Source organism: Cygnus olor, chromosome 1, assembly GCF_009769625.2.
Source record: "Cygnus olor isolate bCygOlo1 chromosome 1, bCygOlo1.pri.v2, whole genome shotgun sequence".
NCBI lineage: Eukaryota > Metazoa > Chordata > Aves > Anseriformes > Anatidae > Cygnus > Cygnus olor.
Window position 1 is genome coordinate 131113869 of NC_049169.1, and position 18570 is coordinate 131132438.

Sequence of the window (18570 nt, forward strand, 5' to 3'; positions counted from 1 at the left end):
GCAGAGGGGGGAGGAAAAAAAAAAAAAAAGGCAAAAAAAAAAAAAGCCGCCTGCAAACACCCGTCTGCCTCCTCTGCCCGCCTCGTAAATACGCGGCGGCGCGGGCAGAGGCGTGCGGGCTGTGCGGCCACCCCGCTGCTCGCCCCGGGGCGTGTGGCCAGTGCCTGGGGGGCCCGGGGAGCCACCAGCAGCCGCCCCCCCCCCGCCGTCTGGTCCCGGCTTCTCCGGGCCGTCCCGAGCGCTGCAGTCCCCGGTGCCTTAAACGGGGTTATCCCCTTAATTGTGTTGTCCCTTAAACCTCGTGTCAGCACCCCGGAGCACCAGCGGGTTGTGGGTTTTTCGCTATTTTTCCCCTTTGGTAACGTCTTGCGTTTGGGATGCCGGCACACCCACACATCGCTCAGCCACCCGGCTAGCGCTGCAGCTTCCAGAGGTGGCGGTGGGCTGTCTGCGGCGGTCTGCAAGCAAATAACTTTTGCATCCCGTGTGAGTAGCGGCAGTGATTTCGCTGGGAAACTCCTTATCCAATTAATAGGAATCTTCTTTTAGGAGGGTAACGGCCCCATTCGTATTTAGGCACGTGGTAGACCCGTAACAGCTCCATCATATGCTAGCTCTGAAACTTTTATTGCTTCCTGTGGATGCGCTTGTCACTCTACCATCATCTACGAGCTGCAAACATGTTATTGCTGCTGGCCGTTGGGTGTCAGTCCCTTTTCTTGCCAGCAGTCATGTAAAGCAAGAAGCGGGATGGCCAGCTGCTTCGGGTGGCCGTCACCACCATTGCAAAAGCCACTGCTGTACAGCAATCCAAGAACGTTCCCTATTACAGACAAGGGGAAAATGTGTTCCAAAGAACCCTTTGAATATTTTAAACTACTACTATTCTACAATAAAGTATGTTTACTTTTTAAAAATATACTAATATTTTAATAATAACATGATTCATAGCACTTATGAGGTCAGTGAATTTTGCAGGCGATGTTACTGCTTTGTTTAGAGAGCGTGGACCTAGATGCTTGTGCGTAATCCACACACGTGCTTGGTGTTGCCTGTGAGTGGCCTAATTGAAATCAACTGCCTGTTGACCTGAAGATAAGCTAAGAATTTAGAGCTTTGTTGGATTGAGGCCTTTGTAATTGCTGCTTAACTGTAACTTAGTGCCGTTCTTGTTAACTTTGGGTAATTACATGGTCTAGCTGCAAATCATGTTCTTGGATTGTTTTGATAACTGTGAAATAAAAATTATGCAGTGTTATAGTATTTAATAGCAATTAATTTATTGACAGAACAAATTATAGTGATTAATGTGGAGGGCTGTTCTGCTTTTTAGGACTGATAATTAAAATTTAATGATTTCCACGAAGGTATGTAAAGAAGCATCTGCTTTAGTATTTTAGTTCTATGTAGTATTTTTATGAATACTTGTAGAAAGTTTAAATGATATCTCATTCTTGCTGTGTGTTGCCTGCCTAAGCCATACCCGATAGAATTAAGCCAGGCCTAAAAACTACCTCCTGATTAATCATCCTCTGTTCTCTGCTGAATTCAGTCTGATTTTTAAGCTGTTCTCGAAATTGTGATATCTGACTGATATGAAGATCTCCAAATGTTCCGGAAACATTTTTCAAATGACTTCATGAAGTGAAGAGGGATGGCCATCTTCCTTACGCGAGATGCCTTCCAGTTAGTTCCTAAATTCATATGTGTTTTTTAATCTTAGAAGTGGCTACAGGGAAAAGTGCTTTGCATATTTTGGCTAAAACATCAGAAAGCAATATTATACTTAGAGAGATCCACTGGTAAATCAAAATGTAGTTTTTTACACAAGTGACTAAAAATAGCCCCGGGGTTGCACAAGAAACCTCTCAGTGGGCCGAAGCAGGAAGCTTGAAGTACGGTCTGGTTTGGATATAGCCATCTGAATCTCGATTATAGCATCTTTAATCATGTTTTGTCTTCCAGTATTTACCAGAAGGGATTTCCCTCAAGAGAGGGGATGTTTGCCCTGGCAGGGGAACTCTGTCCATTTTTCGCCAGGGAAGAAAGAGGAGAGGAGCAGGGCTTTGGAGCGGCCACCGTGCCCCGTGGAGTATGGCAGGGCTTCATCTGGAGCTGAGGCAAGGCTCTTGCTTGGAGAGGGAGACCAGGACTTCTGCCAGCTCGAGCTCTGCCACTCACTGGAGAGAGGGGACATCTGGGTCCCTGAAGGGCACGAATACGAGGTGGCTTAATGTCACCTCCCGTTTGGATGTCATCCCGTTGAGTGCTTTGGGAAGAGGATTTTTCCCTGCCTTCAGTAGTATTCAGGGCATTGGCTTGTCTTGTTGTGTGCAGTTGGCCCTTTGCTGGTAAGGCGGGCAGATGTTCTGCTCGTTTTTACCACCTGAAATCTCTCAGTCTGGGTGAAAGGATGCAGAAAACAGAAGAAACAAGTTTGCAAGGGCAACTATGACAGTGGTGAACCACAGAATGCTTTCTAGAGCATAGAGGGGAGTAAAAAGAAGGTAATAGACATGTTCCTCCCATAGTCTAGTTGTAGTGATGCTAATAGTTATTTGTAACAAAATTAGTTTACAGAATAATTATAAGCTCAGCACGGAGATTGACAGTGACACTTTGAAACCATAAGCTAGAACTGGAAAGCTCCCTTTGTGAGGAGGACCCGAGTGCTGACATCCTCCCGTGGATTTGGTTGCCTTTTGCAAAAATCTGCTTAAAAGAGTTGCTTGCATTTCTGATTTCAAGACACATTGCCTGATGACTTGAGCTTTCAGCCACTCCGATTTTAACACCAATTATGTGCCACAAGCAGACCGCATTTATTACAGCGGTGATAGTAAATCCTTCAAGAAATTAATCTTGCAGGACTAATTACATCAACTTCTTTATTTTCTTTAAAGCAACATACTTAGCCGCCCCAAGGCTGAATGAAACTTGCCAGGATCACTTGTCTGGCCTGATCCTGGCCTGTCCTTTCAACTGGGCCCTTGGGGAATTGGCTTGAGACTGCACAAGTTATCCTCATGGTTGCAGGCTGTTCCCAGCTGTTTTCTTTCCTTGAAGCATCCTGGATTCTCTCCCCACCGCTGGCGTTACGAGAAGAAGCTGGGTGGCCCTTCCAGAAGAGGGCTTCTGTGAGTGGGCTCCCGTCACCGAAGCCATTTGCCTGATCTCCCTCCGTTCCCCATAGGCCCCCCAGGGGAAGCTGTGCAAGAATGAGCAGGCTGGGAGGCCAACAGCGTCTGTGCAGGCCAACTGCGCCGTACTCGTGTGGTCGGTCTTGTTGAGGCTGTGGGAATCGGCCTGCGCTCGACATCAGAGTAGGTTCTTGCCCACCAGACTCTTAAAGCTAAATGTCTCTGCTTCGTAGGAGGCAGCTGCATTATTTTCTAATACTCTGAGTACTCAAAGGCAGTGGTAACTAGTTCAAAAAAAAATTAAATCGCTCTGTAGGTGTTTTTCAAATTAGGAAACTGTGAAGAACTCTTCCGTCTTGATCAGATAAGCAAGTTACAGAAGAGGCAGTTTGCAGGAGAGGAATGGTTAAATGTTCAAATTTCTGGCATCCAACTCTCGGATTTTATTTGTCAGGGACTTGCACTGACTATGTGTGTGGGAGACTTTTTGCTGAAGGAATATTATTTGTGATCACTGTTGAGCCCAATCCTTTGTTCTTCGTTTGGGTAAAATTCTCATTGGCAGTGATGATTCACGTTGTAAAAGTATAATCATTTGAAAGTGCTTTATTGCTAATCTCTAAGGAACATATATAAACATAGGAAACGAGTGCTATTTGTCGCTCAGTAGAGAACACCAAGGCCAAGCTTTGACTGGGATTGATGGACTCTGAAGTACCTCCAGCCAGCTTCTATCAACCATGCAAAGTGCAGTGAGTTAACACCAAGCAGTCAGGATGAGAGGAGGAGAAGACACAGAGAGCTCTCATGTGCATCGCAGGCTTTTAGGAAGCTGCAAAAAGTAGATTTCAATTCATATTCTGACTTTTTTTTTTTTTTACAGTGCTTGAACTCTTAATGTATTCCCGGGGCTCTCCGCGCATACTTGTATATAAATTGCCTTTCTATTGTGTGGCGGGGAGAAAAGATGGGGACCAATGCAGGTTGCGTTTGCCAAGGTGTTAGGCATTAGGTCAGATGCAGAGCTGCGCTGATGCTGCCCCGTTAGTCTGTCCCCACGTACAAGAGACAGAGGTGTCGTGAAGCACGGAGAAAGTGTTCGTCCCTAGTACCGGCGGGCAGTGAAGCTGCCCTTTCATTTGATTTCTCTGCCTGTTCTTATCGAGTATCATCCATCGCTGCAGCACAGTTACAGCTCTTGCAATAGTACCTACTTTTATTAAACAGCATCTTTGTATGTGAGACTTGAGCTTCGGGGTTTTTATTCAGGGAGGCTAAGGGTCCTTTGGCTTTGATATGGCTGTGCACTTCCCTGGTATAATTTATACCAATTACACTTCTCTCCGAGGGGATATAACCAACCAGCAATCGTCCTTCAGAAAGCTCCTGCATGAACGAGATTTCATCCTCATGACACTGAGGGAGTGTGTGAGAGCAGCAAGGTCACCTGTGGCCAAACCCAGCAACTTGTGCCATCGTGGAAGGAGGGACAGCCGTGCAGATGAAGCGCAAGAGGAGGACTGAGAATTTCAGTCTCTGTCATGTCCTTTTTTGGTGATTTTGAACGGGGCACTTTTACATGGTAATGCTTCTCTTCCTAAAAGAGCTGGCATGTGGAAACTCGTGCTTATCTTTAGGAGACACTCAGATGTGAAGGTGGTCTGATACAGAACTACCCTTAAAGTAAAAATGTTAGACTCTGAGGGGTCGGTATTTCCCTCCCAGACCGATGTTTTGTATTTCAGTTCTGTTTCCCAGAACCTTTTGGAAATGTGCACATGGCTTTTTACATTTCTTTCAGCCCGAAGAGTGAAACTGAGTAAATGGAAGATGACTGAGGTCACAGATTTTCTTTAATAGTTGGTTCTCCTTTTATTTCTTTTGTCCATCAGTTACTTCTTATATCCTATTGTCTTTGTATAGGACTGTGAAGAAGGAAGAGACTTGCTAATAATGTTCATTTCCAGTGGCATAAAAATAGTAAAGTATTTGTGATGGTCTTCATAACATCATTTATTTAGAATATGAATTTCAAAAAATATATATAACCTAAGAAACAGCCTGTTTCATGGAGTCTTTTGGACACTTTTGAACTTCTTTCCCTCGTGTTCCAGTTACCTCTGTTCCTCACTGAGTGGTCGAGCTGTGAGGGTGCTGGCCTCTGCTCTCATTCTAAGGTGATGACTGCTTCTGCAGTAGTAATGCAGCTGAACTCGCACCAGCTTGGAAAAGATATATTCAACGTTTGAATTTCGTACTATTCCTGCCTGTCTATGATATTTGAGAATGCAGAAAGCCATTTCACTCCATGAAGTGAAATGGCTTTTTCTTGTCTAGGGAATAAAGGAGGTGTGCATGCATTGTATTACTCACAAAAGGAACCTGAAAACCTTTCTGCAGCAAGCCCTGGCTGATGAGGCCACATGTTTCACATTTACTTTCTCTAAGGGGGTGTCAAATCTGAATGCTCCCTTGGGAGACGCCTGGGTCTTATCGGGAATGGCTGACTCAAAAAGAAAAATAAGTCATGTTTTTCTTTCTAATGATTGCTATCTGAGACATTATCGACAGTGCACAGTTGAAAGGATTTCCTGAATATATCCCCTACTAAATCAAAAAGTGTTAGGATCTGCTAATGAGTAATTGAATATTACAACGGTGCTTAAATAGACTGCAGTGCAGTGTTCAGTTGCTGAAGGCAATGTAAGTAAAGTTTGGGTCTGTCCAGGCAACGGTGACCCCAGGTATACAGCGAGAGCAAGTGCTAATTATAACTACCTGCACAATGGTCTGCTCTTATTTCGTAGTTGGCTGCTTTACATTTTTGAAGCAGTTGAATGAACCTTTGGAAGTGATGCTGGAATCTGTTTGATATTTCATCAATTGGTTACTTTTAAATAACATTCTATATATTTTTTGTATGTTAATTTCCCTGCTTCTGATTATCAATCATCTTTGCTGTGCTACCATGAAGGTAGATGATCCTGTGATTTTATGACAGTATTGTAGAGTGTATTTCCCCTGGACTATAGCCAGTCTTCAGTGTCTGTTTACTGTACGTGAGTAGTTTCTTATTTTTCTTATATTTTTTTATATTTTTTATATCAAGCATCCTGCAGGGCACCCCTATAGACACAGATCTGTAGCACCCAAACTTTGGCCTGAGTGTCTGTATCTCCTGAAACCTGCAGTTAATTTTTTCTTGGTGTTGACAAGGGTATAATATTTGCAAAGATTTACATATTCAGAAAGATTAGTGTTGTCTAGGTTGTCAGATTTGATTTGGAGGCATAAATTAGGTGGCATTTAATGTTGATTATTTTCTCCCTTTACCCAACAGTTTGTAAGAGCTCCTGTTACACTCATCTGTACATGACTTGGCATACAGATGCAGTATCATTGCAGGCTGAAATTCTTCTCATTTGAGTCGATTACAGTATTTTTTCCAGTCTGATCCTATTAATAAAAATCCTGAGCCTTGCAAAGCACTTTGTTGTTTTAACACAAGCTGTGGAAAAGAATCTGAGGATGATTGTTCGATAGACAGATATTAAGCCTGCTTAAAAACTTGAAAATATATTTAAGTGTTCCGGGTGGGGTCTTGAATGAACAGGATACGTAGTGCTGTCTGTGAGAATGAAGACAAAGTGAACCCCAGCTTGTGCAGGAGGGAAACCATAGGTACTAGTAGCCCAGTCCTTGCCGTGCTGAAACGTGTCATGGGTCCTGAACCAGATGTTGGTCCTGAACCAGAAGCCACACCCGCTGCTTCCCTTGGCAAATTGTCTCGCATTCCAGTGACCCTCTGGGTAAAACATCCTTTTATTGGTCCTCTGCCCTTAGATGTTTCCTTTTTTCCTCTGTGCTAAGCTGTTCCTGTCCTGTATCGTTTCAGTCTGTCGTTGATATTTGCATGCCATGATTATGCATCACTTTAACATCAGCTGCACATACTGCATTTTGGAAATAGTCCCCATCCCCAGGAAATTTTAAAAACAAATTAAAATATTTTAGTGCAGAGCACGGTACTGAGGAACTTGTGGCAGAATGCAGGAGATGTTGATCTGCGAGCAGAGATCTCTCTGAGCGATTGGGAACCCCACGATGAGCTGGCCACTTCCTCTCCCAGATGCCTGTTGGTGTGCTTGCTTTGGGCATGCTTTCAGCCTCACGTGCGTGCCCTGTGCCCCATTCCAGCATTTGAGCACACCTGGATGAATGGGTGCAAACAGGTGGTCGGGGAGAGGGAGCGTGGCTCAGCTTCTTACTGCGGGGTGGAGGTCTCCCGAGGTGCAGCAGCTGGATTCCATATTTCCTTCCACTGGGAGTTTGGGAAGAAGAGATGCTCTTCCCAGCCAGGCCCCCGACCCTAAGTGTGGAGCTGCCTGGATGCTGCCTGCTGAGGTAACTGCTGGAGGGGCAGCAGAGGCTGCAGCGTAGCCCCATGTGATGTATGGGCATCGCCCCACTCTCTGCCGGGGATGTGCAGAAGCCTGAGCTACCCAGGAGCAAAGAGCAACAGATTTCACCTGCTGCCATGCAGGGTCGTGTGGCCCCATGAGTCAGTATAAATGCGTATGCAATTCTTCTGCATGTCCTTGTCCTGAAGTGTATTCAAGAGGTCTGATTTTAAATACACATGAATCTGAAATTCAGTCTGTGGGCACAGGAAAACAGACTGAGATGCGAAGCTGACAACTTGATTGCCACCTTTCCTACCTTCTCGCGGAATGTATCTGTGTTTTAGTCATCGTTTTCCACACGTGATCACACAGTCCGTGTGAAGCAATATCAAATTCTGTATTTATGGGGAATTTAAGATGATAAAAATGTTGCGATGGGGAGAGTTAATCTCCATCAGAATCACAGAAGAGAAAGGCTAAAGAAAAGCAAACTATGCAGTCCTTCTCTAACTGCATATTACCTTGTCAAATGTTTTTGTTACTGAATTTACCAAGGAGAGTGTGAGTTGGTTACATTTACTTACAGAAAAGATGCTGTTGTCCTTTCTGATTGCTGATCAGATGGCAATTACTTTCTGGCTAATTATTTTCTTGATGGAAGTTTTCCCTGTTGTGAGTTTGCTAAGGGCAAAGAATCATCCAAGTAAAGGTGGTTCATGGCATGAGAAGTGGTCCTTGCAATATTTTAATTATCTGATGGCTCTGTGATCTTTGAAAGCCTTCCTTGGTAGGGGGAATTTGGGAATCTCCATTTATTGAGTCGTTCTGCACGAGTCTGGAAACTTTGTCATTGGTGCTTGTGATAAACAGAACCATATACTGTACTTCTGGAGAGGACTATATAGTAGCTGGAGGGTATTTAAATCCTTCAGTGCTGGGATGGTACTTCTGATTATAAATTAAAGATGTCACAGTGTACCTGCTAGACTGTAAATGAAACTGAGCTGGAGTCAGGACTGCAGCCCTTCCTGCAATGGGGGGTGAACTTGGGCCATTCCCATGTTGTGTCACACCATTTTGTATCAGTTTTCACTTACGCATTGCCATTAGGCCTTCAAATGATCTAATTCTGTATTTGCATTGGTGGAGGTTCTCTGAAGTCCAGGTGCGCAGGACCTATCTTTGTTACTTTAAATATGGCACAGTGGCATTCAAACATGTTCTGTAAAGTGATGGCATAAAATGGCATTTGGTATCCTCAATTTTATTTTCAGTGGCTCCTAGGTCTGCACAGCTGGATTTCGAAAGAGGCTTTTTCTAGTATCTGGTCCTGCAAATTTAGCCAGCCAAAGCCTGAGGCTGTGTTCCTTTTGCCAGTATAAAACACCTGGTAATTGTTACCGTGCAGCGAAATTCTTGCATGTGTTGTTGCAACTCCTTTTTCTCTCTGCAGGGCCGAAAAAGGTAAAGGGCAATATTTCTCATCATAGAGTAAATAGAGAGTAATTGAAATAAACACAGAGAGAACATCTCATGAGTAGCAAGCTGTTTTTTTTTTTCTGTCCCTAAGCATAACCCCAAAGTGTTTGGCAAGAAATAAGACTGCCAGGAAGCCCTTACAGTTTATCTCTGTCTGTAAATATGGTACCTTTTACCTTAATTCACATGTAACATTAAGCAGAGTTTACATATATCTTTCTTTTGGCCTATTTTGTGCCAGTTGTTTAAATCATTTGCCCTTTGTGTAGAATTCATGCCTGAAAAAGGAATTCCATCTGCAGAAACATCGTTGAATTCCTTTCCTTTAGTAACGTCTTCCTGAGGATGGCTTTTTGTTTATAGCTTTTTTTTTTTAAGGTCTCTTAAATTCTTTCTAACAAGAAAATGAACCATTGTGAAATATAGATCCTCTGTAGGCCATCCACAACCATTTCATAAAAACTGTGTGTGGAACATATCATCAGCCCAACTGATCCTATGTTGTTTCTGATGGAGTATTTTACTTTTCATCAGTTTTCTAGTCTGCACTACATCTTCATTAAAATAAATACAGCACAATAATTATTTACTTTGTGTGTGAGGTTTTGAAAATTATAGCATGCCTTTTGTTAAAAGTAAGAAAGTTTTTTTTTTTTTTTTTTTTTGCTGGTGTTATTTTGCAAGTTGGGACTCTGTTTTGAACCCTTCAAATTCACTTGTGATGGACGGCTTCAGCTGCGAAGATGTAGAAGGCTGAAGTACAAATGATTCCCTTTCCCTGCCTTTTCCTTTTTGCGATTGGCATCGCATGGTGTTGATCATTCTCATGTGAGTGAGATGTTTGGTGTTTGATCTGCTACTGTTCTTTTCCTCAGGGCACCAGGCTGGTCTATGTCAAGTTTTCCTGTTACAAGGATTAACGTGTTGTTTACAGTTTATAATATAAATGTTCTGATTGGAAATTTTCTCAAATGCTGTAAGTTCGTTCATAGTACACTCTGGAGTAAAGCACGCTTCATCTTCAGTGGGAGCAGATTTAAGTCATTGCTTCTGAAAATCCAGGCATTCACGTGGCTGCTTAACAAGGGTGAGAATGGTTTCAGTATATTTAGGATTACTCATGTGGTCTTTGTTTAAAGTAGGTTTTCATCCATTTCCTCTTTCCATTTCCATTTCTACGTGTTCTCTCTAATGTTGCATCATTCTTTCCTTCTGTGTGCCCCTGTGTGCGCCCCCAGCTCCAGTGCAAGAAATTGGATGTGGTATATCTTTCTTCCACGCAGACATCTGAATCATCTGCCAGAAGTTATTGGGTTAACTTGTACTGCTGAGGTTTGTTTTAGATTTTGTGCAGTCTCAGGTCAATTTTGAATCTGTTTTTTCGTAGGGGTGGAGGGAAGCAATGTTTTTGCAAGTAGTTCAGCCAGTAACTTATGTCTTGATGAAAACTCAAATTGTAAAGTGATTGGTCTTTTTTTCCTTCCTTAGAGTGCCTTTTACACTGTTATGTCCCATGTAATTATTACAATTGAAAAATGGGTTTTTATCAAATGCCTTTTATCTGTATGTTTTAGTTCTCAATAATTCAGTAATTCTCTTAGGATGCATTTTTCTTTTGATCATGTTTCCCTTGATTTCATTTAAACAGTATGTCCTATAAGTTTCCTTTAAAATCATTGACAATCTATATTAAAAAACTGGAGTTATTTTTGTATGAACTGATACGTTGGTGTATTATATACTACAGAGAATAGCATTAAAGTGCGTTATATTGTGTTATTTGTTTTAAAAGGCAAATCAACACTTATTTTCTCTCAGGTAGTCAGCGCACAGGTGGAGTTGAACGCTAGAGCAAACTGTTGATCTGAAACATACTCTGTCATTTTCGTGCTATTTTGGTTAACTAAAACTCAGAAACAAGACTGTCCTGCTTAAGCAAGCAGCTAAGTTTCTCAGAGTAACCTTTATGTTGCCCCTCCTCCTTTTTTTTGAGCACATCATTTCCATGGTTTTTAATAAAAAACAAACTTATGATCTGTTGAAGCAGAACTTGTACTTTCTTTGTAGTGCGTAACTTAGCTTTCTTTGTAGTGCGTAATGTGTTTTGGTACATTCAGAGGTAACAGCATTGGAAGTGTGTATGTCCTTGGTTTTAGCAAGTCATCTTGTTTTGGTGACTCATCTTGCTGTTTTCTGTTGTGAAACTTTCTTTTTCAACTAGTAGGTAATACTATTCACATTTCTGTTAAATGAGTAGGATTGATGGTGATCTATTAAGCATGCAAAAGCAAGGGACAGAAGAGGAGGTCCCATTTATTCTGGGATAAGTACCTGCAGTTAATGGAATTATGAGGAATTAATGTCTTGCTATTCATACTCTCTGATTCCACCTGAACTCGCCTCTAGCTATCTTTGTGGATCCATTTTAAAGTATGTGTGAGTGCAACTTAAGCAGGGTGACCAGAGGAAGGCAACAACACGTGCTCTGACTCATTACAGTATGTATTTAGGTATTCAGACAAATGTTGAACTGCAAAGTGCAGTTTCTCCATCGGACTCCAAATAAGCAGGTAAGAAACAGGCATTTTTGATTGTGTTGATCAAAGTTAATTTTATGCGAGCTTTCTCTTAATGTCCTCAGAGTGTCTGTGGTTGAAGCAAAAGTAGGAAAACAAATGTCTGTTTTTGCCTGTCACCATGTTATAGTTATGCCAGTTGCTGCAGGACCACCAGCTCTTTGGCTGCCCTGCACCACTGCTTGATGTGCATTCTGGGCTGGTGTAATGCCTTCATTGTAGAGAAGCTCTGTTGAGACACAAAAAAAGGGCTGAAAGATATCCAGTCCACTTGTGAGTAGTTGGTGAATCCAGAGTCCTTTCAACAGACTTCTCAACTAATGACCAGTGGCTTTGTTTTCATTAGTCCTGGAGGCTGCTAGCTCCCGGCTTCAGCTGCAGCTTTGTTCTCTCAATGTTACTGAAGAGCAGCGCTCAGAGATTGAGTTAGAAGTTCGCAAATTTTCCTGGCCTATAAACATGCCTGTTGACACAGCCACGTGAGCGAAGGCCAAGCCAGAAGGCAGACCTACCTTCCCACCGCCTTAGCCAGGAGCCACGCTCGGAAGAAGAAATTGATTTAGGAAGAGAGATCCTCATAATCACAAGTGTCTCTGTCTTATGTCTTCCGTGTGTGTGTGTGTATATATATGCATATATATATATTACAATGTTTTGGTTACACATTTGTGTGCATTTTAGTACTGTTTGCATATGCTGTTCTGTTATTTCTCCGTTGGTAGTGTTTCACTTGAGGTTGTCAACAAGATGACCAGGCACCCCATTCTCGTTGGTCTTTAAATAATGTCAGCGGCATAGCCACCACTCAGGACGGAGAGGGGATCAATCACGTGTTTGTGTCTTGAGGGTATAACAGAAAGCTTGTCTCTTTTGCTAGAAGATACTTAAGTTAACTTGCTGAAATCGCATTTGGCTATCTGTTTGGAAACGTTCTCTTTATAAGTGTGGGGATTTCTTGTGTTTTGTAAACACAAGAGCTCCTTGCTGCATTCTAATGCAAGGTTGGATTCCTTGACATAGTGGTGACTTCCAGCTGTGGCACTGTTTTCAGTGTTTGTTATACTGGCAGCTCACCTGCGAGTTTTGGCCAATTCTATCCCTAAAATACTGCTCCTTAAATCTCTTCTCTTTTCAGTGGTAACTTTTGTCTTTCAACAAAAATGATGAAAAACTTGCAGTTTTGATAGCAGCAGAAGTAATTGCATGAGTTCTGTGAATGAAAAATATACCTTTGTGGATAAAAAAATAAAAACTAAGATAAAAGTATAAATAAAGCAAGTAACTTATGGTAATAACATTGATGCATTCCTGCTCACAGCTATGCTTGCAGAAGAAGGATGCCCCTTTTACAGCATGTAGGCTGGATCTGATGCATGAAAATGATTTATCCAGAAGGTTTCAGGTCATGTAATTATTTTGACAGCCTGTTTTCTAGTCCCTTCTTCTAATGCTTTTGTGCATCTTCCCTGCTACAAGACCAAAACTGTGCCTGCCACTTGATGTTGTGATGGGGAGAGCCAGCCATGATCCTACAGGCCACTTCTTAGTCCCCATGTTTTTATATGTATTGGTAGTATTTGGTGGTTTCTGGCTCATGAACAGCTCTCTTCGACTTACACCCTCATAAATGTATGTAAGTTACTTCTAAAATGACCACTGAAACATGTACTTCCAATCTTAATAACTTGAGCATTGAGGAAAACTGTACAGGAGTAGGGAGGAGAGTAGCTTTTTCTTGAGTTTCTTTTAATATTCACGTCACCCGTTGCTTCAGTACATATCTCCCTCCTGTTGCAGCAGACTTGCATTCTTTTTACTGCTTGCACTTTACTCTATTTCCTGGAGACTTAGGCTGTTTAGCACTGCAGAGGGACCAGAGGAAATGATCTCTTGACTGAGTCTATTAATTATTGCTCCCCTGAGAATCTGGTTCGTCCTCAGAAAGGATGGCAATAGCAAACAGTAAAAGGGCTCTGGAAACAAGCGAGTGCAATTATTACTCATGTTTGGCAAATTAGGGGCCTGATCCTTTTCCCAAAGGTTTCAAAGAAGCCTATTCATTCTGTTTTGATGTAGTAGTGTCTTATATAAAGAGCATGGGTCTTTGAGGCTGAAATTCTTCGTACTTACTCAAAGCCTGAAAGTGATTTCTTTGGAAGGAAAATATTAGGAAAGTTTAGCAAAATTCCATTTGACCAATATCTAGGAATGTGAGACTGGGGGGAAGGGGACTCCTGGGCCATGGATTCCTGCCCCTTACTGATGCAAAGAGCAGTGCATAATCCCTTACATAAACATGTTGAGCTCTGCCTCAGAAGTAGCTTGTCTTCAATTTACTCCTTCAGCTGGATGGCTCTTCCAGAACTCCATGACTGATAGTCATCTTTTCTATCAGCTCGAATATATTCTTGGGGCAACATGATCTTTTAGCTTAAGCTGCGCTTTTGCTGCCCTGATATTTAACCCAAATTTTCCCCCATCAATTTGTTTTGGCTGAAGACATGAAGCTTGCTCTTTGCTGTGATGGACATCTTTATCCTGTGCCTCTGCCTCCTTCTTGTGGCTTTATTTAGGTGTGGGCTTCATGTGTAGTGGAAACAAGTGACTGCCTGGGAGAGCAGGGTGGCAGGAGCACCTATCGTGGCCTGAAGTCACCGAGGAGTTGTCCTCGGTCCCACTCTCTCCCTGACCCAGCTATAAATGGAGCCTGAGCCTAGCAGGAAAAAAGAAAGGAAAAGGGCAAAGTGTTGATGCGTGAGAATGATGGGTTCAGCAGAGGAGATCCTGTTGCTGTTGTGTCTGGAGTGGGCTGCAGCTTGAGCACCCTCCTGCTCCGTGGCACCTCCCTGCCCCTGCACCAGTCCCACTGGCAGGGGCCAGAGGCTGCGAAACTCCTGGCGCGAGCAGCTCGTATATAGGAAATAAAGCAAACTTCAGTCCTCTTCCTCTCCCTAATTCATGTGCTTCGCTGGTGCTATGCTTTCTGTTTTGCCAAACTTGATAAAAGGAAAAAAAATTAGGATTAAAGAGGCAAAGAACAGTACATGCTATTTAAAGAAAATCTGTTGCAAACTGAGTTAATTCAAAAATTGCATACATTATCCATTTGTATTGGCTTTATTGCTCTCCTACATGGCTGCAGTTGAGACTTTAAATCATTATCTTTGTGCTATGCCATTGCCCTTAGTGCTGTGTGCACTCACCAGGGATATGTTGCATTTTCTGTGGGAAATGGAATTTATACTTGTAAAATTTTAAGGATGGTGTTACGTTAAGTAAAAGGTTGGTTTGTTGGTGGTTTTTGCATTTCATGAATCTGAATGGGGAAGAAGAGGAACAGATCTTTGTATGCCTCATTGTTGAAAGTGTAAGTGTTCCGGCTCTCTCCTACATCTTTTTCCCCAAGGCTTTAAAGTTTTAGGAGCACTTAGCAAAATGTTCAAAGGAAATGAATGGCAATATGGTTTTAAGTAGAGCATAAGGCATTTTGAAATAGTGACTCATGCAAAGTGTTAATAAATATAACTGTACTGAGATTCCTTACAGCTGCATTTGTTACACTACAAAGGTAAGAGGTGTTTCTGAAATGCCAAATCAAGATTTAGACTTCAGACTTTGTCCATCTGTATGTATCTGTCTTCAGCAGATAAGAATCATCTGTTAGATTGATTGGATCTCCCTGACAAAATTGTCAGATAATTAGCCACAAACTGAAGAAGTCTTTAAAAACCTTGGTGAAGTTGCTGAAGTTCTCAAGTTTTCTGTCATTAGGGAGTACTCTAAAAATGGATTCTGAATGAGTTCTGCATGACATAAAACAACAATTTTCACTGTGCTTCCCAACCTGTTCATGAGGTACCCAAGTGGCATAGAGGTGGTGAGATTATCCCACTTCCTAGGGGCCTGGAAGGCCTTATAGTTATCGTGTGGAGCAAAGACTCAGGTACTCTCTAATGTTCTACATAATTCCAGGACAGGTTTAATTTTTAGGTAGTCCTGTGTGGTGCCAATTAATTTGATGATCCTTGTTGCGTCCCTTCCAACCATCCAGTGGGATGGTGTTAGGCGTCTGCTCTGAAGTCCTAATGCCAAGTTCAGACTTGGTCTAAAAGCCTTTATGTTACTAGGGAAGGAAATACTACTGGGAGATACGTGTGGATGGGAAACTTTTATTTCTTGGAGAAGATACTATTAATAATGGTAGATATTTCCGGATGTAATAGTCTACATATTTTTTCTCCTAATAGTTACTGAATGAAAAGATTACTCTGTTTCAGGCTTAGCTTTTGTACATAGGAGTGACCTTGTAGAAGAGCTGTCTGTGAAAACAGTCCTGGAACAAATGCTCACCATTTAATTCATTTCAAATAGAAGAGTGAACAAAACACTTAGCAGAAGTTAAGGGAATAATTAATTAAATTAACTAAGCTAAAGAGATAAGGGAGTGAAACATGAGGGAGACTTTAATAAATAAATAAAGCAAAGTCCCCAAACTGTCTGAACCATACAGAAAATGTCTTATTGGAGATGTAAATGTAGGATTAACCCTTTGAGAATAAAGGGTAAGTAGAGATGCTGCAAAACAAGTTCTGGCTTGAAGGTGAAAGGCTTCTGTAACAGTTATCAAAAGTCAGGCTGAGTTCTTTACAGAGGAAACTGATACAAATAAAAGAGGCTCCTCATATTTAAAAATAAAATAAAGTAAGCAAACAAAGACTGAGATGAAGCCACAGTGCCTTGAAGATGTAGTAAGGTGTAGTATACCTTAAAAACAATCTGGATATGACCTCAAAACTAGACATGTTTTCTACCTCCACTCTCAATACGAGTAGTTATGTTGGAAGTGCTGTACTAAAACCAAGATCACTTGTATAAGTGGGTGCCTGGAAAAATAGAATCTCTGATTTATAATAAAACTTGTGTGTGATCTTCCTGGATCTTGAGAACTATATCCATCCCTACATGACTATAGAATACCACAAAGTCAGAAGTCCTGTGTATGAATTCTTTCCCTTAAGTATATTGATTATTCTTGTAAAATATATTATTTCTCTCTGCAAATACTGGTTGGTTGTGTCATTATACATCATCTCAAAATACAGTAAGGGTCTGACACACAATCTAAAATCTAATCTCAATGCTGTTTGATAGATCAGTCATTACAGAGCTGTTCACATATGACTGAAGAATACCAAATATAATTCTGAGCATTGAGAAGAAGCAAAAGTGTGTCTCAGGCACCTATAGATTATTCTGACATCAGTTGTGTGAAAGGCTTTTGAAAAAGAAAGTCGTCATTAAAGACAATGAATAATGAAGAATGGAAGATGAGAGAAAAATGAAGCACAATTTTACCATAGCCATGTAGTACCAGAATATTTTGATTGTTGTCTTTAATGGTTGTTGCATTTCTGAGAAGTGTGCGTATTTTGTTCTTTTCTCAACACAGACCTTGGAGGATATATCAGGTGTCAGATTTTCAGTAAAGGAAGGGAAATGTTTATACCATTGCTTAGGGCACTGCTACAGTGTCATGGGGCATCTGAGTACATTTCTAAAGCCCCATGTTCAGAAAGATAAATTCATGTCTGGAGGAACTGTAAGAAAACATTTACGGAAATAGAGGTACTATGATCTTGAGGACTGGAAGGGAGTAACTTCGCTTAGCCTAGCGAAAGGAAAGATGAGGAGGGTGTGATTATTGTTAGTGAATACATCAAGGGAATAAACAGAAAAGAAAGAAAAAGAAAGAACGCTTTTTTTTCCAGCCAAAGCACAGCAATGGCAACGAATGAATCATAAGCTAGGCATAAATAAACTCAGGTTAGAAGTTAGGAGGCTTCTGCTCTGGAAGCAGGGTAGTTTCTGGATAACCTCTCCGTCAGACTGTGCTCCCCGTCCTGTTCTGCATGAGTCCTTCTCGTGTTCTCTCCTCACAAATGTTGTCTGGAATAAAAAACATCTATTCCAGCCAAAACTGGTGGGGTCCGCAAAAAGCATTGGTTTTCACAGAATAATTTTAGATTTAAAAGATTTGCACTGTGGTTTCTGCATGTAAGGACTATTAGCATTGTGTATATCTATCTGTTCAAAGGCTCCTATTTCTCTCTGAGTAAATGAAAAATAGAGCCTTGTGTATCCATGGAGACAAAATGTGCTGGAGGACATAAAAACTGGAGAAAAAAATATATATTTTCATCTCTATACTTTTCTATTGAGTGGAATGTATTTACAATGTGTGCAGATCACTTTGAGATGTAAAATCCTATGTAGCAATTGGTCTTCTGGGCTTTAAAGTATATCAATGTTATGAGGGCAGGAAATGTGGAACTTAAGCAAACAAAGTTTGGTAGTTAAGTGCATTAAATAAAATGAATGAGCTTTAGTGTCACTGGGACAAAAAATAGCTTGTAATTTTAGTGCAATCACTAGTCCAGTTCTATTTTCCCCACTTTTTTTCCCCACACACCATTTATAAGGCACTTTTTTTTTAAATTTAAAAGTCTCTGCAGAGTGGAAGAAATGTCCCCCCCCAGTCATCCCTTCCCCTCTGGTGAGGAGTGGGATGGGATTTTGTCCCCATGTGTATGAGTCGAGAGTGTAGTTTGATTCTTGTACAGGAGCAGAGAAGAGCCCTGGGAAGTGCTAGCAACCCAGTCCAGCAAATATCTGAGAGTTGTTTTTTTTTTTTAAAGACAGAAGCTATGCAGCCTTAAAAGGACTTGTTTAAATTTTTGTGTGTGCGTGCTGAATATGTCAAGTTTGTAAGGAGCTAGTGATTCTTGCATCCTTTTAAAGTGAAAATTATAGAATACTTCACATAATGTTTCTCACCAAAATGCAGATTCTCTCACTTGCTGCAAGGAATATCATAAAACTGAATTTAGTGAGAAAGAGCATGTGGACTGTTTTCATAATTTGCCACTTAAAAATGGATTGGGAGATCAGGAACTGCTGGCTTCTAACAACCTT

The 18570-nt window shown here is 41.5% G+C and overlaps 1 protein-coding gene across 3 annotated transcripts in view; it reads left to right on the plus strand.

The window, feature by feature from the left end:
- ARHGAP6 (Rho GTPase activating protein 6) overlaps positions 1–18570 on the plus strand; it is a 322686-nt gene that overhangs the window by 160514 nt on the left and 143602 nt on the right. The window lies entirely within an intron of this gene.